The following is a 6,231-nucleotide window of genomic DNA, read 5'->3' as shown; positions in this document are numbered from 1 at the left end:
TTTTTTTTGGTGGTAACTGTTTTTTGCATTTTATCATCACATATTTACATGTAAAGACAATTTTGGAGTTAGCAATGGTCATAAGGCCGATAACTTGAGCCCATTATGGCCTTTGGTCCATCATAGTCATGGTTTAAAAGTGAAACCATTTTCATAACCGAATTAAACTGAAGTACAAAATCGAATTAAAATTGCATATCAGAATCGAATTGAAATCGAAACCAAACCAAACCAAATTAAATCAACTTAAGTATCTAAGTATGGAATCGAGTCGGTTTTTTGTTCGGTTATGTTCCACCTTACCATCATTTGGAACCGAACCGATTGACATCCTTATAAATATCATTATATCATATTCTATAAAAAAAAAAATCAAAATATACATATAAATGATAGAGCTAAACGTGACGGGCCGAGTCAAGCATGTAAATGGGCCTAGCCAGTCAAGATACCCATCGGGCATACCCTTTGCATAGTGTACTACCTTTCTTATAAATGAGTTGGGTTTGAGCCTGACACATTTAATAATCAATGTAGGCTAGCTCAGACTTTAAACAGTCAAGCTCGTCAATCAAATTGGTGCGAGCTTGGGATTGATGCCCCAATATCTACTAGTGTTCCATTGGCCTATGCGTTGATCTTAGTGCCACGTTATCTTTTAAGAAATTCTCTCCCTTTTAGGACATTACGATATTTGCTTAGGTTATATTTGGTTGTAGGGGAAAATAAAGGGAATTGATTAAAAAAGAAATATATGTAATCATTACCCATGTGACTATATCATTACTTCAAATTATTCCATATTTGGTTATAAAATTTCACTTTACAACATCCAAAACCCTTTGTTATAATATGTAAAATAAAAATTACATGTAAAATGTATTATTACCAAATATGATTAAAAAAATCAAGTAATTTATATAATCACATTGAATCACATGGGGTGATGAACTAATGATTATAAACATTCATTTTTTAAGTATAAAAATTTCACTTCCCCTCATTTTAAATTCCCCTTACAAGCAAACGGAACCTTAGTTTTTATTTTCTTGCAATGAAGGTTTTGCGGGACTAGGTAAGGCGAAGAAGAACAAGGAGACGACAACCACTGAGTGGGAGAGGATGACTTTCGAGACTCGCCCCAAGGCCATCTATAAGACCTCAACAATGGACAAAGATTAGGTTGGAGAGAGAAAGTGAGAGAGATCACAGACCGTTGGGGGGGAGGGGTCTCACCTTCGCAGATTTTCTTTAGTTTTTTATTTTTTGTGTGAAAATTCTTTTTGCGAATTACAGAAAATGATAAATGAATCAAAGCCAGAATGGGAAATTTTTTTTTTTTTTTCTTCCTTAATTCCGTTAGGCACTGTGCAAGGGGTGTAGGACACAGAAGGTTACCGTGAGTTACTGTTACGAACAGAGAATTATGTCATAGTACTCATCAGTTTGAGAGTGAGAAACCGAAACCAGCGAATTTGCATGACCCAATGTGGTGGAAATCGTCGTTGGCAGCATTTCGATTTGGATGCCATGAAGCAAGGTGCGAAGGTCACAGGATTTGGTCTCCAATCTCCATCATGGAATCAAATTATTTTAGAAACGGTCGGAATTACCCTGGAGAATATGTTGGAAATTTGGAATCATGGTTCTAAAACTCAGTTGGATCGGTCAATATGAACTGGATCACATTGGTATTGATCTTGATCGATTCTATCTAACATAGGTAAGGTCAAGGGAAAAAATGTAATAATAATTGATTCATATTAAAAAATAAAAATAATTATGTTGATACGGTCTGATCCAGGCCTATCTGGATTGGTAGCCAAGATCGAGAACCTTGGTTGGAGTCGACCAGAATCGGTCGGAGTTCAGTTCTCAAAAACCATGATAGATTGGAATTAGGGTTGGTTCAGCCCATTTTGATCTAACTTTTAAAACTTCAGCCTCAAGGAGCCGGTCCGGTCTGTTGTGGTTTGGTTTTTTGCTATAATGTTGAAGTCTCCAACATTCCCTTATCTTTCGTCCCTCCTCTTAATGGAAGATTACTTCTTACAATGTCATTGTTTTTCCTTCAACTAAAGCTGTGATTTTTTAACAGTATTTTGAAGAACCATCGGAGCTGGTGATCAAACCATGGTCAGACCGTTTTACCTTTTTTCCCTTGTGGAAAAAAAAAACGAAGATGACTGTTGATCTAGCCATTATATACAGGAGTTTTGATTACTTTAACTTGTGGGACCACTGCAGTGAGTGGTTGGATTTATAATTGTTGTGGTGATACTATTTTCTTTTCTTCAGTTTTATTTTTAACGGTTGGACCGGGCCACACCCCAATCCTTCTCTTTGAACAATACCCTAGCCGGCATCGTTTTACTTCATCGTTTCGAAATTAGTATCGGCCAGTTCTGGAACTGATATAATACCGGTGCATATCAGTTGGTATCAATCAAATCGGCCTCTTTTATCTCTGGTTTAAAGAATTTTTGGGATAAAATATAAACCAATAAAAGAAAATGTCAATTTCTAAATACATTGATAGAGGTATCATTTAGAAAGTCTCAAGCAATTGAGATTACTTATTTATGAATCATAACAAAAGAAAATTTCAGTATTTTGATGAAGGTCCATGCAAATATAAAAAGTCATTGGATTTTTGAATAAGATCTTATTGATATCAATTTTATGAGATGGCAATGACTGATGAAATGTAAGCCGATTATATATCACCACTAATAAATCACCAGATTAAGCGATATTTAGTGATATTTACTGTGCCGAGGGCACCCCCTCAAGTAAAGGCTTCCACGACCGGTTGATCAAGATAAGAATCCCAAAAATACATCGTAAGCTAAACCCGCAATGAATAGAGAATGTATAGTAATGCTATGAATGACCCAATATTGAATATTGATAATAATATCAGCAAAAGAATGTTTCCAGTGCTTTCAGGCATGCTGAACTCCACATATTGCCATGGGTATTTGACTCAAGTATCCAAGAAAAAGCATAATATTTAATAGAAGAACAGGATATCCTTTTGAACGACCCATTCTAATAGGAAAGTCCTATATCTTAAAATTAATTCGTCAAGGGGGCTTTGCAAGTCCTTTTTCGGAAAGTAAACATGTTCTTCAATAATTGTCATGTGGCAGTTCAGATGGAGATGAAAATGTATAGGTGGACCCTAAGGTTTTTTTTTTTTTAAACCTATCAAATTTTAGCTCAATCCAAGATTTTTCCTACTTGCAAATAAGGTATTGGAAAAAATCAAGGACTGTCAAGGGATTACATTGGGGTGCTTGGACATATATGGGTGAATATGCTTATATATGAAAGGATACATTGAATTTTAGTTTGAAATTTGGCATGTGCATACTTCGAAAACTGTATTTAATTCATTTCAAGGGTTGCTAATTCTATTGTAGATCCCCTTATCAGGATGCTATGTCTATCACGGATAGGACAATTTGACATAATTTTAATCCTTGCTTATGTTGTTTTAGGCACCGTTTTATAACGTTTCTACTGTTTTTGTGTCTAGAAACAACATAAATGGTTTTTCATGTTTTCGAAAACAAAAATATATTTTTTAATGTTTGATAAACCTGTTTCTCGAAACATTTTTAGCAGATATAATGCCACTAAAAAATCCAATAATATAATTGGATGCCCAAAAGGGAGAGAGAGTTCGATTGCCTCTTTTTAGGTTTAAATAGTTGAGAGATTTATCAGGTACAACAATTTTTTTTTTTTTTCTCTCAAATTCGTTTATATAAATGACGAAACAAGTATGACTTGTTTCGTTAAATAGGCATAAATTTTGATTTATGCTCTTAAAAACGGGTGAAGCAGAATAACTTTATCAAATGCTTTTTATGATGTTTATCTATTTTTGGGAACAAGAAAGCACAAAAACGATAAAAACAGAACTTTGTCAAATGGTGCCTTAGATTTCAAGAGTATAATACATTATAATAAATAGAATATTTTTCTACTAACAAAATTATTATATTTTTCAAATCACCCTTTCATGCTTCATTATTCTACTTTTGGGTGAAGTCGTGGTGGAATATTTGCTCCTTAAGAATCATTGGCCAAACTGATTAATATTTTCTATATGGTTTGAGCTTTTACCCATATCAAATATGACTCCAATATTTCATATGTGATAGATATGAAAAATAACGTTGACAAATATTAAATAATAAAATTATGAGAAAAGGGTGGGCAAGCTCTTTGGGCATCAACTGATCGGGCTTGGTCAATTTTGATGGGTTTTAATTGGGTCTCCCACCAATTTAAGGTTGTATACTGTTTATACTTATTTAGGTAATTAGGTCTCATAGATCAAATCATGAATATGTTTCTATTTGATCGGTCATTTACGGTCCATAACTGAGCTTAAGGTAACTAAGTTAATCAGGAGGGATTTAAATGTGTTATTTGTTTACTTAGATTATAAATGGTACTTTGATGGGCTAATCGGGCTACAAACAGTTGGATATCTGTCGGTCACAGTATTTGGTTGGTCCCGATTAGGCAACCGTCGTGCTACTACCTTACACCGAATTGTCTGATTATAAATTAGTTAATGCCTAATATTGATACATTAACTGATCCTACAAGAAAACGACGGCCACGACCCAAAGTTGTGGGATAATTATGACTTTCTATATTCTAAAATTAACACTAATTTAACCGTATTACTTTTTTGGATTTAAATATAATAAACGATTTTTTAGGGGGAATATGCAAATCACTGTAAATCATTTTTTTTTTTTTTTAAACACCCTTAAATTATAATTTCTCTTGTTCATGTTTGATATAGCCAAAATAACCTCTCGGTGGGGGGGCAATGACACGTGTCACTACTGGGACACGTGTCCTCCACCAGACGAAGGTTCCAAGAAACCACTCACACTCGAGCACGCTCAATCACCGAGGCACGCCCGCAGAATCACGCGGGATCACGTCGCCTGCATGAGGGGAATATTCCCCCAGAAGGTTGGACGTATTATAGTAGGACTCTAAGAGGGAAGAAGGACTCTAAGAGGGAAGAAGGGGAAAAAACCCTAAGGCCGAAAAGCTATATAAGAAGGCACGGAAGAAAGGGGAAGGTAAGCTCTGAGACCCTCACCATTACTCCCTTATTGAACTGTGCGGCCGACCCTGACTTGAGCATCGGAGGACTAACCCCGAACAAAGTTCCGGGCCTCCGTCGTCTGTGTTTGTGTAGGTTGGACTAGCGGGGTTTTTGGCAGCAACAGATTGGCGCCGTCTGTGGGAACGACGGTAATGGTGGGGAGAACCTACAACCGAAGAAGGACGAGAGCGATGTCCAATGTAGACATGGGGGAAGAACCTTCAGGGGAGCTTCCTACCTCGGCCGAGACTGGACAAAAAAGGGCTCATGATGACCGGGAAGTGTCCGTCAGATACCAGCGGTCGGCTGGATATTCAGTACGGGAAGGCAGCGACCATCAGCCTCCCGCGGCCCAAGAGTACGTGACAAGGCAGCAGTTCGAAGACCTCCAGAACAAATATAACCGGATGGCCGAGACTATGAGGGAGGTCTCCAAAGCTGTCTCCCATAAGACCGGGGGAGCACCCCCAGGTACCAACGTCCAGTTCGAGAGGGCTCGAGAAGAAGACCGAAGCAGTACAGGATCGACGAGGGCCGGCCGTGATCCTCGAAGCCGAGCAAGGGAGAGTCCCGCGCCCCGAAGTAGGACGCGACGCGCTGCCAGAGACCCGCATGGGGATCAGCACCAAGGAGACAGACAGAGGTCCGAGGACTCGGGATTAAAGAGGATGATCTTAGACCTGAAGGACGAGATCAGAAAGGTGGAAGAAAACCAGACGGGGAACCGCGAGCCCGACCTCACCAATGATACGGCCTTAGCTGACGAGGTCATGAGGGACCCGCTCCCGATCGGTTTCCGCCTGCCCAAGTACGACACCTATGACGGGTCGGGGGACCCCGTCGATCACTTGGAAGGCTTTAAGGTTGCCATGCAATTCCATCGCGTCTCAGAAAATATTATGTGTCGGGCCCTCCCATTGACGTTCAGGGGGGCGGCGAGGCTGTGGTATAACCGACTACCGACGAAGTCGATCCACAGCTTCAGCGACCTGAGTTACTTCTTCGTGAAGGGGTTCTCTAGTAGCCAGCCCCTCCAGAAGACTACGTTGAACCTAACCAACGTCAAACAGCAAGAGGGGGAATCGCTG

This window comes from Macadamia integrifolia, chromosome 9 (genome assembly GCF_013358625.1).
Source record: "Macadamia integrifolia cultivar HAES 741 chromosome 9, SCU_Mint_v3, whole genome shotgun sequence".
NCBI lineage: Eukaryota > Viridiplantae > Streptophyta > Magnoliopsida > Proteales > Proteaceae > Macadamia > Macadamia integrifolia.
Note: the sequence above shows the minus strand (reverse complement) of the source record.